Source organism: Convolutriloba macropyga, chromosome 12 (assembly GCF_964194025.1).
Source record: "Convolutriloba macropyga chromosome 12, txConMacr16.3, whole genome shotgun sequence".
NCBI lineage: Eukaryota > Metazoa > Xenacoelomorpha > Acoela > Convolutidae > Convolutriloba > Convolutriloba macropyga.
The window spans coordinates 51,946,727-51,965,300 of record NC_134479.1 but is presented as its reverse complement, the minus strand read 5'-3'; the positions used below and the strand labels follow the sequence as shown (position 1 = coordinate 51,965,300).

General features: G+C 34.5%; 1 long non-coding RNA gene across 1 annotated transcript; it reads right to left on the bottom strand.

Moving 5' to 3' along the window:
- Positions 1 to 8,052: 8,052 nt before the first annotated feature.
- On the bottom strand, positions 8,053 to 18,568 carry LOC142350757 (uncharacterized). Its single transcript, XR_012760905.1, has 4 exons — positions 18,382 to 18,568; positions 8,849 to 9,000; positions 8,606 to 8,696; positions 8,053 to 8,298 (listed from the first exon to the last, which is right to left on the bottom strand). It is a non-coding gene; the product is annotated as an uncharacterized LOC142350757 (long non-coding RNA).
- Between the last annotated feature and the right edge of the window lie 6 nt (positions 18,569 to 18,574).

Below are 18,574 nucleotides of genomic sequence, written 5' to 3'. Positions count from 1 at the left end.
ACGATAATATGATGACGCGTGGCGCTCTGGAATATATCGTTACCGTCGCTCAAACGTCTGTAAAAACTTAACGACACTCTCATTTCGAATATATTTCGAATCTTGATTAAACAGCCATTTTTATGGCTAACGTATGTCTTAGTTCTTCCTGCTTAAAGTAGGGAAATTTAATCACAATTTAATAGACTCAATTGTAAACTTGTGTACAATAAACTTGGCTGATAAAAGTTAAAAACTTGGTTCACAGAGGTCAAATTTCTGCCGTGCAAAAACTTCGATATTTTTGAAAAAAAAGAGTTGTCACATCAAAGATTAGTGCGATTGCTATATTCGAATAGTAATAATCATACGAGATATACATTTTAATGAAACAACGGTGGAGCATTTCTTATTTTAATTTGCATCTACAAAACCAATATCAGGACCTATGGTTTCTTACAAAAAAAAAGAAATGTTCCGAAGAAACGTCCTTGAACAAAAATTTCGGTGTGAGTGGACCGCAGTGGGAGTGCAGACAATACTGGTGTGGTTGGACAGACAACTGACGTTTTTTGCAATTGAAGTCGGTGCAATGACTTTTTAATTCAATTTTTCAACAGAGGTCCCAGTGATCAAACTAGCAACAAACTCAAATAAACTGTTGTCCTGAACGTCGACTACTGTAGAATATTCGGAAAAGGAAAAAAGTTATTTAAGTCTGATGACTTAGAACAAACTGAGAGACAAAATATGTCCCGCCCTAGAGTAGCGGAATAAATGTGAACAGAATTGACGCACTGCAAAATTGATGAATTCAATCTCATAGCTCCCCTATAGCTCTAGTGGAAAAACATGGCCGCAACCAGCGCTCATCATTTCTTTTTTGCCTGATGAAAAACCGAGATAAGTTGGTTTGCTTACGAATGACAATCTTTTGTTCCATCTGTTAAAATGTGATTTCTTGAGAGTTTCGTTCTCTAAACCTAAAAATCAATTTGGTTGAGGTTTGAAAAAAAATATACAGGGTTTGATAAATCAGTGAAATTTGGCCGAAAAAATGACGACCAACAAAAAACTGCGTTAGATAGAATTGTGAGGTTCCATTGAAATAATTTGGAAAGGATAAAACTTGAGAAAGTACAAGGAGGGATTGTTTGTTCTTTAATATTTTTTTTTCTAAACTGCATCGTGCACTGATTTGGCTTTTTCTAACAGATTTTCTTTTAAATAATTACCTCAACTTTGTTTCAGCTCTTCATCGCTTGACTTTCGGCTGACACTTTTCAGTTTTTATTTTTTAATGACCGCCAGAGGGCAATAATTGAATTGAACCACATGAAATGTACTTTTTCATACCTGGAAGTCATTAAGCCTTTTTTCAGCCCATCTATTTAAGTTTAAGTGAGGGCTTCCCCAAAGCTTAAGTGAGGGCTTCAAACACTTGAGACAGTGTAAAAATGCGAGTGGTTTGCTGTGGTTTTGGTTTCGGGGTTGAATTACCAGATGTTTTGGACTACTTCAGGAAACAGGATCTCACTTAATTTCTTCTTATGACGGTAGTCCCGAAAATAACGTCTGCTATTTCGTTTTATCGGTGATCTCCATTTTCGTCGATAATATACCCAATACTGTTAACTCTTTACAAGAACACTTTGGTCTTTTCTGCCGAGGTTTCAAATCTTTTTTTGTTGTTTCGCAAATACGCTTGTTGCGTCAACGTGTTTTTGTTGTTTTGTACTTGAGGTGGACACTCAATTGTGCTGCCATGCTTGGGTTCGGAGATTTAGGGTTTTGTTAGTTTTTCCTGGAAGGTATTGGGCACGTCTAAACGGAAAGACTTCTGATTAGTACGTAGTATTCTTTAATTCCTCAATCTGTCCCCAGGCCTAGGCCTTGACTTAAGAAAAGACTTTAAAAGTCTAGTGGGGGGGGCAATATTGACTATAATTACACGGACGAGCTTCTTAGTTAAAGGCGAGCTAATATCTTTTCATGGGTCGAGCTGAAGTCCAGCAAAAAACTTTTCATAGCTCATATGAGTCGAGTACGGCCTTTTCATAGTGCATTTGGGTCGAGCACGATCTTAGACGGTCTTTTCATGAGTCTGTACCCAGACCTGGGTCATGTTGAATTTGCAGTGATTCCTGACAGCAGGCTGTAAATTGAATTGCCTGGATGCATACTTTAGACTGACAGAAGTCAGGCATAGATAGCGTCACCTCTTTGTTTCCTGAAATTTCAATGGAGATTTGAACTTTCTTGTATAGAATATTAAGCACTCGTATTTCTCTTTGGAGAATATAATTGTATGTTTCGATTGCATCTACCACAACTTAAACTGAGCCGTCAATTTGTCGATAATGACTAGCGGCCCTATGAATTTGTCCTCCCCAAGTTCGATCACTCCTTCTCAAAAAATATCATCTAGTTCGTTTTTTTGTATTTTGGACTATTATACCTTTATTTGGCTTTACATTATCAGTCGATTACAGCTTCCTTCATTACAGTGCAGAGGTATACCCGAATTTTCAAGGTCAGATCTGCCCGATGGGTGTCTCTCGTGTTCGTTTTTACTATGTTAATACATTGAAAGTGGTACAATATTGCGGAAAATAGCTACTTTAGCAGAAACCGGCAAAATGGAAGAGAATATCGTCTCCCGTGTTCGCAAAAGTGTCCTAATTTTAACCGCGAAAAACAAGTGTTTATCAGAGTTGTTATCAGGGTTATTTTTAGCAGCTTCAAAACGTAATCTCTACATTCGGCGATTTTGATCATTCTTATAACATTATACTGCCTTTCTAGTTTTATGAGCAAAGTTTGTATTATAAGGATTATTGTGGTCGCACAAATGTATTTCTCGAATTAATTTATATCAGAATTTGTTGGTTAACTATGTTTTTTCATGTTGACGTTTATCTCTTCGGTTTCAAATTTGTCATATCTGTACCAAATACTGATGCTGTATTGTTATGGATAATTCAAAATTTTTAATGATTTAGTCATTGGTTTAGTTTGGATTTTAAAAATTGTTGTGATTGAAAAAAAATTTTTTCTGTTTTAAAAGATAAAAGTACAAAAGACGTGTCCGAAAATATGGTCTGGTCAGTTCCTATAGGTATCAGTAATTCTAATGATGACATCGACATAGAGTGTCTTGCAAGCAAATGGTAATTTCTTGATATTTAATAAATTCAACCTAAAAATCGATGATCTTATCCTGGTCAAATCTTTCGACGCACTCTTGTTCGTCAGTGCTGCATTTTATAAGTTGTCATCTTTAACTCTAAATATGTTTTTTTTTTGTCATTGTTATCGAGTTTTTGGCTGGCCTGCTATTGTTTTTCCTTGAACGCCAAATTCCGTTCTGAAGATATTTTTAACTCTTTTTTTTCTATTTTTTCCTGCTCATGATTAACTTAATTCCTTTCCAAACTTTTGACTGTGTTTTGTGTGGTCTATTTTGAGTTCCCTGTGTGTTTTCTGGAAAAGTTCAAGCATTGGAGCTTTTTGATTCTCAAGCTGCTGATTTTTTTCTGTCCGGATGCTTTTGTACCCATGATTTTAACAGTTTTAAGGTAATTGCCGTTATCATTTTCATATTACAGCAGTTCCATACAGGTTATCCATTAATTTTTTTTGTTTTTATTGTTTGTCATTTTTGTTTTTCTTTAGGTTGAAATATCTTTGGAACCCCTCTAACTTTTTGTTCTTTTCTGGGTTAGTGCCTGCCTATGTGTCTTTTTCCGAGTCTGTCTAGGATTATTGCCTTTAATAAACGCCTCTCCTAACATCTGTTGGTTTTTAATCACCAAAAAGCACTTTGCTATAATTTCATTTTCGGAAGTCGAATTCTTTTTCTGCTCAAATCTTAGACGATCGCTCCAATTTTCCGGATTTCTATCGTCCAATTCCAGCGATTCTCTCTCCGATGTTTTCTCCGGTGTATCCGGTTTCTTGAATTTTAGTTGTTAGCGAACCATTGTTCCCCCGAACGCATTCGTTGCAGGAAGTTTATGCTTCTATCACTCGGTTAGGTTGATCTCAGGCTCTTGATCTCATCCCTTAGAGAAATGGGGCTAGCACAAATTTTGTAGTAGTTAATTTTTTTCTAAGCTTTTGAATAGAAGTTTTGAATAAAAACGAGATTAGTAAAAAAAAGATGGTTGAATTATATCTCAATATCTTCGGTACTAACAATCACAGTTAAAATTCCGTCTCCATGTAAATGACCTTGAGTCTAATCTGTTTGATAGCTCCAGTCTATCAATATCACAAAAAGGTGTTAATGTGTCTGAAATTGAAACAGACGGAGCCAAAACCGTTGACAAAAAAGCAAACTGCAATGCAATTATAAATCGTTTGCGGAAATGGGCTAATATTCTGGTGATTTCGTTCCTCTCAATATCCATAAGATGGACCACTGTTCTGAAAATTCAGTTTTAGAGTACTGACTTTAAAAGAAACATACAGAATCATTGACAGTATAGAAAACAGTAAATCACCGTGTCCAGGATTTGTCCATGCGTGGGCTTTAAAGGTCGCGAAATACGCGATTAGTACTCGTCTGGAATTTATTTTTAATGAAGGTATTCAAAACAGTGTCTTTCCATCTATTTTTAAATATGCATACGTCACATAAATTCACAAAAAAAGATCAACAACACAAGTGCCCAACTATCAACCAATTTCGGTCACACCAACTTTTGCTAAGCTTTTTGAAAACCTTCTCCTTTTCCAAATGATGGATCACATTAATAAAAACAATCTGTTGATTAAAGAGCAATTTGGATTCCAGAACAAAAAAATCTTCAACAGATGCAGTATTGTTTTTCACTGAGACAGTAACAGAAAACCATGAAAATGGGAAAAACACTGGAGCAATTTTCGTAGACCTTGCAAAAGCATTCAATTCATTATCTCACAAAACTTTTCTTAAAAAAGCAGAGTGCTTCAACTTCTCTGAGGCTGCAGTTTATTTATTGAAATCTTTTCTCGAAAAAAGATCGCAAAGCGTCAAACTAGGCAATGAGGTCTGAGACCACATTTTCGTTAATCATGGAGTACCGTAAGGCACGGTATTAGGACCCCTCAATTTTATTTTGCATATTAACGATTTTTCGGAAAAAATCAAAAGTGACCTTGAGCTTGTTCAATTTGCAGACGATACTAGTATTTTATGTCAATATGAACCAGGAGAAACAATTGCAAAATAATTGAAAAAAATTTTTTGAAGACGGACAGTTGTTTGAAGGAAAATTAACTCGCTTTGAATTTTGATAAAAAAGAACTATTTTATTTTTCAACCAAGGACGAATTAGAGCCAAAAGTTACTTCATCGGAATTTTAATAAAATCTGCTGAGAGTTGTCGTTATCTAGGAACAGTCTTGACTCAAAATATACATTTGAAGCACATATAAATGTAGTTTTAAAAAAATGAGGCCGCCATTGGCTCACTATCTCGGAAGAAACCATATACCTTTGGAAGTAAGGCTGCAAGTTTTCAAATCTTTAGACCTGTCTCACTTGTCATTCAGTGGAGTTTATTTACAAACATTATCAGCAAAAACCATACATCATATAAATGGACAGATTAATTGGGGCATAAAAGTGTGTTATATGCGTCGTAAATTCGATCATCGTCGTGATCTTCTTCTCAAATTGCATGTCCCAGCTGAAATAATTGTTTCAAAGTTTGGTATATTGAAACTCCACATAGACATGATTCAGAGGATAGTATCAGAAACATTCAAAAAATGTGCAAACCGTCTAAAGTTAAAACAGAACAAACGGACAAAACAGCTGATTATAAGAACGCAAATGTATGCTAAGCAGAGTAAAAGATCTTTGATTTTGAAGAGCATGCAAAAGTTGAATAGGTTACCCCTTAACGTAAGAGCGACGGAGAACGAATCTCTTTTCAAAATAACTTCAACAGAGTTTATGCAACGTCAGCTTGAAAATGTTCCAATAGATAGACGTTTAGGATCATTCGTGTCAGATTTTTATAAATAGTGGAACAAACAGCTTAATGGGGTAACATCTATTAATAACCAGAAGATTAAGGTATAATTTTGATTATTTCAATAAATATTCCTGATTATTCTGAAGGCATGTAAACTTTAACCTTTCGGTTATATTAAAAATTTAAATGTTTGAAAAAGAGTGGATATCGTCATGACGGAAAGGGACGTCTGCTTATGTGTCTTCTAGAAATCGTTGAAAAATTTGTGTAATGTAGGCCTCTGGAATTAGTAAAATTTGCTTAATAAGGTGACCTCAGTAAAATTTGCTTAATAATTATTTTGCCTTTATTAAAAGCCTCTCCTAACATCTGTTGGTTTTTAATCACCAACATGCACTTTGCTATAATTTCATCTTCGGAAGTCGAATTCTTTTTCTGCTTAATTCTAATATGATCGCTCCAATTTTCCGGATTTCTATCGTCCAATTCCAGCGATTTTCTCTCCGATGTTTTCTCCGGGGTATCCGGTTTCTTGAATTTTAGTTGTTAGCGAACCATTGTTCCCCGGAACGCATTCGTTGCAGAAAGTTTATGCAATTCTTAGCATATTTTCTTGCTGCTGCATTAGCTATTGCCGATTAGTTTGTTGTCAATTCCGTTTCCAGTTCAATTTTGTACTCCAGAACCATGAACTGACAAAATGCCTTCCATCACTGAGTTTGTTCAATTTGTAGACGATACTAGTATTTTATGTCAATATGAACCAGGAGAAACAATTGCAACAAAATTTGAAAAAGTTTTACTGAAGACGGACAGTTGTTTGAAGGAAAATTAACTCATTTTGAATTTTGATAAAAAAGAACTATTTTATTTTTCAACCAAGGACGAATTAGAGCCAAAAGTTACTTCATCGGAATTTTAATAAAATCTGCTGAGAGTTGTCGTTATCTAGGAACAGTCTTGACTCAAAATTTACATTTGAAGCACATTTAAATGTAGTTTTAAAAAAATAACGGCCGCCATTCGCTCACTATATCTAGGAAGAAACCATATACCTTTGGAAGTAAGGCTGCAGGTTTTCAAATTTTTAGACCTGTCTCACTTGTCAATCAGTGGAGTATATTTACAAACATTATCAGCAAAAACCATTCAGCGTATAAATGGACAGATTAATTGGGTCATAAAAGTGTATTATATGCGTCGTCAATTCGATCATCGTTGTGATCTTCTTCTCAAATTGCATGTCCTACCAGATGAAATAATTATTTCAAAGTTTGGTATATTGAAACTCCACACAGACTTGAATCAGAGGATAGGATCAGAAACATTCAAAAAATGTGCAAACAGCCGAAAGTTAAAACAGAACAAACGGACAAAACAGCTGATTATAAGAACGCAAATGTATACTAAGCAGAGTAAAAGATCTTTGATTTTGAAGAGCATGCATAAATGGAATAAGTTACCCCTTAACGTAAGAGCGACGGAGAACGAATCTCTTTTCAAAAGAACTTCAACAGAGTTTATGCAACGTCAGCTTGAAAATGCTCCAATAGATAGACATTTAGGATCATTCGTGTCTGATTTTTATATATAGTGGAACAAACAGATTAATGGGTAACATCAATTTATAACCAGAAGATTAAGGTATAATTTTGATTATTTCAATAAATATTCCTGATTATTTTGAAGGCATGTAAACTTTAACCTTTCGGTTATATTAAAAATTTAATTGTTTGAAAAAGAATGGATATCGTCATGACAGAAAGGAACGCCTGCTTATGTGTCTTCTAGAAATCATTGAAAAATTTGTGCAATGTAGGCCTCTGGAATTAGTAAAATTTGCTAGCCTCCTCCATGAATCTTGAAGGCATTATTTTTCACATAGTGAAAAAATATATATTGACAAAGTAAATGGTTCTTTTACGTTTGTACACCCCCCCCCACACACACACACACAGCTTAGTGGGCGCATAATATTTGCACCCCCAGGCGCACGCGCCATATTATCACATGATGATTTACTATGTTATCGCACGTGTTCTTTAGCTGGGGGGCGCATAACGTACTGGGGGGGGGGGGGGGGGGGGGGGCACACATGGAAAACATCCAAGAAATTGATATTTTTATTTTCCAAAATCTGAAGAGGGATTCTGAATCAATTAGATTTGGCTAACGACAGTTCATCTCTTATGAAGAGTAATTTAATTTTCAATTATTTCGACGATCAATAATTTTTGCTGCAGTTTTTCATCCATATTGATTTTGTTCAGCTTGTAATATTACTTCCCTTATCTCAAGGGAAGGCGCTTTTCTCCAATTGTTTACTGATTGCTATTGACTTAGTCAGATACACCTGAAACAAAAAAAAACAAAAATGTTTACTAGCTGAAAAAGTGGTGAACAACAATTTTTACTCAAAACATTTTGGTCTCTCCCATTATACCCCCCCCCGAGTTTTTTGGTTAAATAAACTATCTTTCTAGCCCGTAATCATGGTAATTATACATTAATGGGAGGTTATAATTTCGTTGGAGAGCTATAATTGCTATAATTGCATTCTTTTATAAATCTTGAACATTTTTTGCGCAAAAGATTCTCTTCGACTTTGGACTAGGGTTAAGTACCAGCTTTCCTTCTTGGAAATGCCAGAATTCACTTACTTGCAGGTCGTTGTTTCTGGCTCTCAAACTTGCCACTTCCTTCTCTCGCTCCTCCACACACGCATAAAGGTGTGCCATTTTCTTCTCTTTACTGCAACACATTACAAATTTGTAGTATTATTTTTTCGTAGCCGACTAACAAACAACAATTGAGAGTAATTCTGGGTTATAATTTGCACGAGGGTGGGGGTTTGGGGGTGGTAAAAGTCTGTTGATTATTTGAGGGAGCGTGACTTTACATACATTCGCTGTTCCTTCTTGCTTTGATCTAAAGTTTTCTTTATTGAGTCGATATGTTTGGCGGCCTCTGATTGGTTCTTCTTTTCCCTCTCCTCTGATTGGCTGATAAAGTCTTCACATCGCCGCCTTTCTTTTTCCAGTTCTTCTTTCACCTTCTATTAAGAGCAAATAAAAAAAATCAGATTTTTTTGCACTTTTTTGCGATATGTCGAAATAACGCCAAATAATGAAATCTTTTCCCATTATATCCTCCCCCGCCCCCAGCTTAGTGGTCGCAGATAACGTATAGCCCCCAATCATGGTAAAAAATACCATAATGGGGGAGGGGTTATAGTTCAATTGGAAATGTGCAAGACCCCAATTTTGAATAAAGAAAGCAGTTTAATGAAAACTACGCGATTTAAGGAGGTTTTTTAAGTCCTCTAAACAAGATAGTAGCCGGATCTTTTCCATCCGTCCCCCCCCCACAAGGTTTGTACCCCCACTACAGGGCACGCGCCGTCACATTGTAGTCAATCATGGTGTAAAAGAAGCATGCAGAGCATGCTTCGGTTGGGAGCAAAGATCTTATTTAAATGAGCAAAGTTTATTTGGCGCGCTTATGCAAACCCAAGAAAACTCGGGTCGAGGAAGAATCAGAAAAAAACGTTTAAGATAAGGGGTAAAGTGTTGTTTTTTTCACCGCAAATTGCGTACATGATTTTGCGATGAAATGCGGTGAATTAATTTTCATCGCATTCAACGGAATTCTTACAAAAAACAAAACTTCTGGACATGGATTCGAGCTTCTCACTTTCTGCGTGCTACAACTTCTCATTCCACTGCGCCATCTCTCACTAATATTTTTGCTATTTCCTGTGAATTTAAAACAGATTCAATAAACGTTGGAAAACAAATGCTGTGAATCTTTGAAAGAAATGCGGAGAAAATCAAAGTGAGTTTTTGTAGTTATTGCTGTGAAATGCGTTGAGTTATTTTTGCTTCTCCGCTTTTACCGCATTTCTTACATTAATTTACCACAAAAGTCGAGTGAGGTACTAGAACATCTGAATAACAATCGCCTTTTTTGGTAAAAAGAGCAAATCTTAAGGAGTATCCGCCAAAAAAAGTAAACCTCTATAAAGCTAAGACTTTTTTTAAGTGTTCTGAGATCAACAAAAACATATCACAGTAAATGAAACACATAAATAGACTCAAAACGAAGGCGACAGAGTGAGAGAACGCGAGAGACTAACGATGTAATTTTATCGCATTCACTGTTTATCACACATTTTTTGACGTTTTTTTTTCTCAGCGGTTATTTTATAAAATTTCACCACTAATTTAGGCGGTGAATTTAAGTAATTCCACTGCATTCAATGCTTATCTCAGATAATTTTGGCACTTTTTTCAAAGCTGTGGATTTATGTAATTTCACCAATAAATTAATTGGTAAATTTATGTAATTTCGCCACATTCACAGCTTATCTCACATAAAATGGACTATTTTTATGCGTTCTTTTAATGTAACTTTACCGCTAATTTCATCGCTAATTGAATTTCACCGCTACAAGAAGATAATTTTTTTCAACGCATTCACCGCCTGATTTATGTTTTTCACAGCATTTACCGATTATCTTACAAAGTTTTTCTGCATTCACCGGTTGTCTTGCATCTTTTTTGCATTGAATGATGGTCAACCTCGACCGCGGAGATAAAAAATGCGACTCAATACCAAACATTTTTTCCATTATGCTGCACCGGCTTGATTTAAAGGTTATTGTCACTATCAAAATCAAACTCACTTCTTACACAGCTCACTCAATTGAGTGAGCTATGTAAGAAGTGAGTTTGATTTGGATAGTGACAATAACCTTTAAATCAAGCTGTTGTAGCATAATTTTTTAACTCAACCGATGTGATCTTCTATGAGAGCGGTTTCAATTGAAGGTCAATAACCATCTGAAGAGCTTCAAGACAACTGTTGAACAAGAAAAAAAAGTTTTGATATTAGTTTATCTTATGAAACTTCTCCTATATCGCGGTAATCATACAAAGAACAAAAATGATTTCATAAGAGTCGCGCAGATTTTCTTTCTATTGTTTTGCAATGTTTAGCAAAGATCATATATAATATGCTTCATAAGAGCCTTATATGAATTTTTTTCAAGATTCTTAAGGTATTTTTATAGCTGCTGAAATTTATCTTTTATTCAAATTATTTCTTTATAGTTGCGATGCAGTGCAACCAACAATGGACGCTTTTCCGAGAAAAATTTTGCTCAAGGATAAGAGTTAACAAAAATTGCTGTGTTTTGATGATATAAAGTGAGATTGTTTGTCTTCATCTTCATTTTTTTTTTGCCTATTGGGTGATATTGATACACCGTGAAGATGAAGAAGAAAAAATTTTCTAGACGTATTGAGGCCTCTGGAACTGATCAAAATCTAAATTAGAACAAAGAAAAAGAGATTTTTCGAAAACTGAAGGCAATATTAACCAATTGAGGCAAAATTTTGTTCAAAAATACAGACAAGAATTTGTTGTTTCAGATTTAAACTTTCCTAATTTACCAGATAAATAAGGAACACAATGCAGTGTTCATACGACGCAATGACGAACACTGAGGAACTCTTAAACCGCTGGATCTCATCATTTTTTTTTGAAAATCATCGTTTTTTTCAGATATTCCACCGGCTTGCAAATTTTGACATCTTATTTCGTCTTGTCATCGCAATTTAGTAGGTTGTGATGTGATCACTTGACTGAATTCATAAAATTGAAAATAAAAACTTGCACAATACAATCAACCGCCTAACCAATTGAGAATTTTTTTAATGATCTTCATCAATAGCTTTTCTTTGAACACGAACGAGGCAAAGTCTGAATAATGAAATTTGTTTGAATGTCTGAGTTTTTTCATAACAAGAACGAGCCAAACTCTGAATTATATTGCTTTTTGGTCTGGACGGGTCGTTTCATAAGGACTTTTGAACGAGCTCATGAATGCACCAATTCTTTAACAAGCCAAATTCCGGATCATCGGTGTTTTTGGTCTGCCTGGGTATTTTCAGAAGCAAAATTGGTCTGAATGGTTATTTTCATAAGTCATTCTGAGCCAGGAGCTCAACGTGGGTTACAATGCTTTGCACTAACTGGCCAAAAATTTTGGTGATTTGTTGTTCAAACTTGATCACATATTCTTCAGTGTTTATCGAGGTGCGATTCAATTGTGAGCGTTTGGGTCTGTTAGTGTATCTGTGATCGTATTTGTGTGCGTGCGTGTGGTATTTTTTTCAGTGTTTTTGTGTGCGCGCAAGTGTGTGTGTGTGAACCTGCATTTATCTATGAGTCTTTGCGTGTGTATTTTTCTGTGTGCTTGTGTTTTTTTTGTTCCCGCGTTTGTCTGTGAGTGTGTCTATGTGTGTGTGTGTGTGTGTGTGTGTGTGTGTGTTTGTGTAACGTTTTGTATAAATAGAGATTGAGTTTTATCCCTAGTGCACAAGACTTTCAATTAAACGAATGAGTTTCCTCTCAATTCCAGCAGAATCGTGTTTCCAATGAACACACTCCGATTTTTTTGCTTCTAATCTGCAAATTTTACAAATTGTCATATCTCCACAGAATTTTTGCCATTTTTTCCCATTTTTATTTTTTTACAGAAAAAATATATATCATAAAAGGTACGCTCTGTACCACTAGACACAGTTATCTTTGCATCCCACGACTCTAAAGATGTAAACTGATGATTGATTTCACCTGCACACAATTGAACAACTATCTTCAATTGCAACGCTCAGTTAGTAATCATTTTAGCTTTATTTTTTTGTGCTTTGCTTCATTTCCTCTGTGATTTGGAGTCCCGACACAATTGAGTTTTATTTGGAGACAAATGAATGGCGCAAAAAAGTAGCTGTTTTTGTTGCGTGAATGTTTGTTCAGAAAAGAGAGGTGATGAAAAAACTTTGACATTTAATTCATTTTATAATGCGGTGATTAAACTCCAAAGTTGATATTTGAACGGGTATACGACCGGAAAGAAACATGTTGAATGTGCTGAAATTTGGTTAAAATTACGACAAGTTTTTGCCATAATAAGCGGCCATTTACTTTTTTAAAAAATTTTCAGCGGCTGTCAGCGCACTTCTTACACAATTTTTGTGAAAAAAACCTAGATTAATTTTGTTATTAGTAAAAGCTAAAAGCAAAACTACAATTGGAATGTGACCTCAAGTTTTGCGATTTGGAAAAGATCTCTACTGCACTTCTAGAGACATTATTGTTCCGACCTCACTTGTGGGGGGGAGGAACTATACACTCAAACGGGTTTTTTTGTTCAGTCAATTTTGGCCGATCGATATATTCGTCGTAGAGAAATGTGAGTGGTATCATTAAAAAGCTGGTCCAGCGTAGAATTCAAAATTAAAAAGATTTTTTTGGTTTTTGTTTTTTTTGAGGAGTTATTGAGAATTGAAGTTTTGTGTGAACACGGGATATCTGTTCACTTTTATTGTAATTTTTCACAAAATTAAAATATTTTCTATAAAAATAGTATATCAAAATTAAATTTCACGCCAAAAATGAACCAATTTTGTGTTCCTAATAGACTAAAGGCGATAAAAAAATACTGGTTCTGGTCTCATAGGGAAGTTCACTATCAAAAAAAAATTCGATTTCTATTTGAGAGCTCTTTTTTTAATAAAATTTTTCTATTTTTTTGCTTCTTTTAAGTCACCTAGAGGCAAATCAATTTTTATATTGAGGTTCTATTAATGAAAATTTCCTTTACATTCAAATGAAGCCCATTAAAAAACATCGTTTTCAAGGAATTGTTCGTGTTTTTTTGGCTTCGATTCTGAGTTTTTGTAATTTTAAATGAAATTTTTAGTTTCTTTTAGAGGTTTTACTAATGTTTTGAAGTCCTATGGCATAGATTCGTTGACTAACAGTCTAATATGTACCATAATGAGCATTAAGTGAACATATCTAGTGCTTTCAGGGAACAGCTAATGGCTGTTAAGACTTAAAATATAATTTTTCGATTTTTTTGAACATTAAAGAATCATAAACTTATTATCGTGAACTGTAATTCAGTACAGGGGTGACAGCACCCTCCTCCTTCCTACTGCAACCAAATTTAATCGGGTTAGCAATTTTATCTTCTAACTATTGGTTATATGACTTCAATGACACAAGGTTTCAAAAAATTTTAAAAAATATTGGATATTTTTGTATTATTGGTTACTTTTGAAATCTTATCACATTATCCAAATATTGATATCTCCCATTGGCTTACAGAAGATGTTCAGTGGATCAACGATAAAAAATTCATAGAAATATTTATGGTTTAAATGGCTTCAAAACCTTCTTCTCGTAATTTTCTTTTGAATTTTTGGTTTTTGCCTGTTTTTGTTGTTGTTATAATAGTCATAACATTTATTGTGATATCTTATTGATTAACTATGCATGACCAACATAAAAGTATTCCCATGGGGGCATCTTTGAGCTTATTTATTGACTTTCGTTGAAATTTATTGAAATTCATGGCTGTTAAAAATTTTAAAATAATTTTTCGAAAAATTTTTTTGAACACTAACAAATCTTAAACTGTTTCGTGAACTGTTAGTCAGTGTCAGTATTGACAGGACCCACTTGCTTGCTACTGCAACTAGAATTAATCTGGTTAGCGGTTTTATCTTCTAACTATTGGTTATGTGATTTCAATGACACAAGGTTTCAAAAAATTTAAAAAAATTTTGGATATTTTTGTATTATTGGTTACTTTTGAAATCTTATCACATTATCCAAATATTGATATCTCCCATTGGCTTACAGAAGATGTTCAGTGGATCAACGATAAAAATTTCATAGAAATATTTATGGTTTAAAGGGCTTCGACACCTTTTTCTCGTAATTTTCTTCTCAATTTTTGGTTTTTGCCTGTTTCTGTTGCTGTTTTAATAGTCATAACACTTATTGTGATACCTTATTGATTAACTATGCATGACCAACATAAATGTATTCCTATTGGGGCATCTTTGAGCTTATTTATTGACTTTCGTTGAAATCTATTGAAATTAATGGCTGTTAAGAATTTTAAAATATTTTTCGAAAAAATTTTTTGAACACTAACAAATCTTAAACTGTTTCGTGAACTGTTAGTCAGTGTCAGAAATGACAGGACCCACTTGCTTTCTACTGCAACTAGAATTAATCTGGTTAGCGGTTTTATCTTCTAACTATTGGTTATATGATTTCAATGACACAAGATTTCAATTCTTTTTTTTTTACTTTTTTTTTTGGATATTTTTGTATTATTGGTTACTTTTGAACTCTTATCACAATTTCCAAACGTTTTACACATTATCAAAAAAAATTTTAGCCCCATTGGCGTAGATAGGACGTTCAGTGCATCACAGATATGTCTTTCAGGGAAAAGCTAATGGTTTAATTGTCTTCGACACATTCTTCTCGCACTTTTCTGCTGAATTTTTGTTTTTGCCTGTTTGTGTTATTGTTTTCACAGTCATAAGACTTATTGTGATGTCTTGTTATTTATCTACGCATGACAAGCAACCTTTGTTTTCCATCGGGTTATATCTAAGCGCAGTTATTGCGCTCCGTTGAAAGATTTTGAGTTTAATGGCTGTTAAGAGTTTAAAATTAATTTTTCGAAATTTTTTTTGATTATTAACCAATCCTAACTTTTTTCGTGAAATCTTGGTCAATATGAGTACTAACAGAATCTCTTTCCGTTCCTCCGCAGCCAAAATTAATCTGGTTAGCGCTTTTATCTTCTACCTATTAGTTTTAAATCTTCAAGGCCACGAGATTTCTTATTTTTTTGGTACTTTTATTTTATTTTTGGATCTTTTTGAAGTCTTATCACATCATCCTACTGATGATAGTCTCCATTGGATTAGGGAAGAAGTTCAACGGATCATAGATAGAGTTTTCAGAGAAGAGCTTACCGTTCCAATTGCTTTGACATTTTCTTCTGGCATTTTCAACTGAATTTTTGGTTTTTGCCTGTCTCTGTTGTTGTTTTCATAGTCAAAAACTTGTTATAAGTCTTACTGATGAAATATGATTGCCAAACAAACTTGTCTTCTGATCGAGGCATAATTTAGCGTTTTTACTGGCTTCCGTTGAAAGCTAATGAATTTAATGGTGTTGATAATACGTGTCTTCTCGAAAATTTCGTGGTTCTAATGTATTTGCTCATATTTGTTGATTTTTTGAAATTATATTGATAAAAAAACAGAAATCCCACTGCTCTTAAAAAATAATAGACAATAGAAAAGTTTTCAGTGAAAAGTTCATTTTTTTAATGCCTTCGACACTTTTCTCGCCCAAATTTTTTCTTGAATTGGCTGTTTTTGTTCTTTAGGTAGCCGTAAATTGATGACAGGTCTCATAAGCTTGTAATTGAGGATTGAATGATTGATGTTACCCGAAGCAGTCAGTTTATAGTGAATAGTCTTAAAGTTTATGAAAATCATTTTGAAATATTTTTCCATTTTTTCAGATTTTTGTTGTTCTTTTCGTCAAATTGTAACTTATTTTCATTAATGAGAGCTCCCATCCAATTTCTTGTATTTCAAGAAATAAAATATCTGTTGAAATTGTTTTTCACTTATATTTTGTTTGTTGGACAATGTGCGTTTTTCTGAACTTTTATTGAGTGGCCAATTTTTGTGTTTCTTTTTCTCTTCTTTCAGAACAATCGCGTAATAACAGATCCCGATGGTTTTAATATCTGGCGCAAGTAAACTTAATTAATCTCTCAGTGCAAATCCTTTAGCTAAATTAGAAGAAATAACAATCGAAATAAAAAAACATAATATTCAGATGATAGGTACTGATTTTAATGGTAGCAAGAGTTTGTGTTTTCGCAAATCGTTTGTAATTTTTTGATTTTCTTTTCTGTTCGTTTCTATGGCTTAGTCTAACCAAAGACAGGTTTTCTTTGGTTCTGTAATAACTTTCTGTATTAGTTAAAAGCTAATGATTTTTAAGATTTTTGAATTTTCTTGGTGTAAAAGTTGTTGATTAATTTATAAGTTTCGCCTCACTGTTCGTTCTTTTTGTCGGCTTGTTACCTAGTCTCATTAAAAAAACTCTCCATCTGCTGTATAGTTAAGGTAGTAAGTTTTGTAGTTATGGTTTTATCTGACTGCTTTTTTACGTTGTTACTAGGTGCTTTTCAATTTAGATATTCCGTTTTTGCCGTGAAATTTTTGTTTTTGCTAACTTTGTTGTTTTTTTTATTTGTCGCGTAATCTCTTTAATGTCAGATCACGTTGGCGCTGTAATGATTCATGGCATTATGTAATTTAATTAGTAGATAGGTTTTGCAACGATTGTTTTAAACTCAAACATCTGTTTTTGTTATCTCTTCATTTGGTTGACAATTTAGTCAAAAATGTAGATGAGTTCGGGTCGGAACATCATGTGCGAACGCACATTAACGAGCCGCCTTCTTATATCATTTGCTATTTGTTTTTTTTGTGCTTTGCCTGTTCGCTTCCGGTTAAGCTGCGATTCTTTTTAAAAATAAGAAAGTGAGTGGCTCTGATTTTGTTTTGTGAACTTTTGGACAAATTCAACACAATATGCGGCCAATTATGTTTCAAAAATTTTCTTCAACGGCTGTCAGTGCATTTCTTGCAACAGTTTTAGCAAACATTGACCCGGATTTGTCAACCTCCATTTTGCTTTGTTCCTCATAGCTGCGAGACATGCATAGCCATCAACTTCGATAAAACAAAACTAATCTCAAATAACAATTTAAATTGAGGCTATGGATATACTGTCATCCCTAGTAAAGCAGGAAATGAAAATTTTTGAGTTCACTTGGAAGACGATGCTATATATTTTTCGAAACAAAAATTTTTAAACCAAAATTACTTCAATTTAAGAAATATCAACAGCCAAAATTTGGTATGCCAATTTTTTCGAAAGTTTGTTGAAATAGTGAGTAATACACTAATGAATTATTTCATAATAGTAATTTAGATTTACTTTTTGGTTGTTAATTGGCACTGGAAGTAAGTTTTGGCTAAGTTGTTCAAACCATGTAACTTACGTACCTGAATGCTAATCCCGGAGAAAAAATAAAATACCCTTCCAAATGAGTTCAAAGTCTTGCAAGACTCTTGCTTGTTATGAATTCTTGCATAACCAGGGATGTTAGAACGCACAATGAATGCTTTTTTTGGATCTTTTCCGTTTGTGCCCCTCACCCCCCAGCTTAGTGGGGCGCATATTTTTGCACCCCCCAGACGCACGTGCCAGATTTTTACATAATGATTAACAATGTAATGGCGCGTGCTCCGTATCGGGGGGGGGGGGGGGGGGGGGGGCATAATGTACGGGGGGGGGGGGGGGGGCACAAACGGAAAAGATCCTTTTTTCAACAAATTAGCTTGAAATCAGCCTTTAATGGAATTGGTGTAATGGTTACAACTTTTTGCTGGGTTGTAATATTATGGTACTGATTTTAAAAGATCGTAAAATTTGGGACCCAGCGCAATTTTGTCGAACTTAAATTTACCAGAAATGACAGCTGCGTTCTCTGTGTTTCTTCACGTGCAGTCTGCAATTGATTGTCTCTTTCGGCCTAACTGACCCAATTTCGGCCTCCAATCCTCCAAAACAGCTGACAATCTGATAAACCTCTTCATCTCTTTTCGGCTAATTGAGCTCTTGTGTTCGCTAATTGAGCTTGAACAGATTCCAGTTCGTCT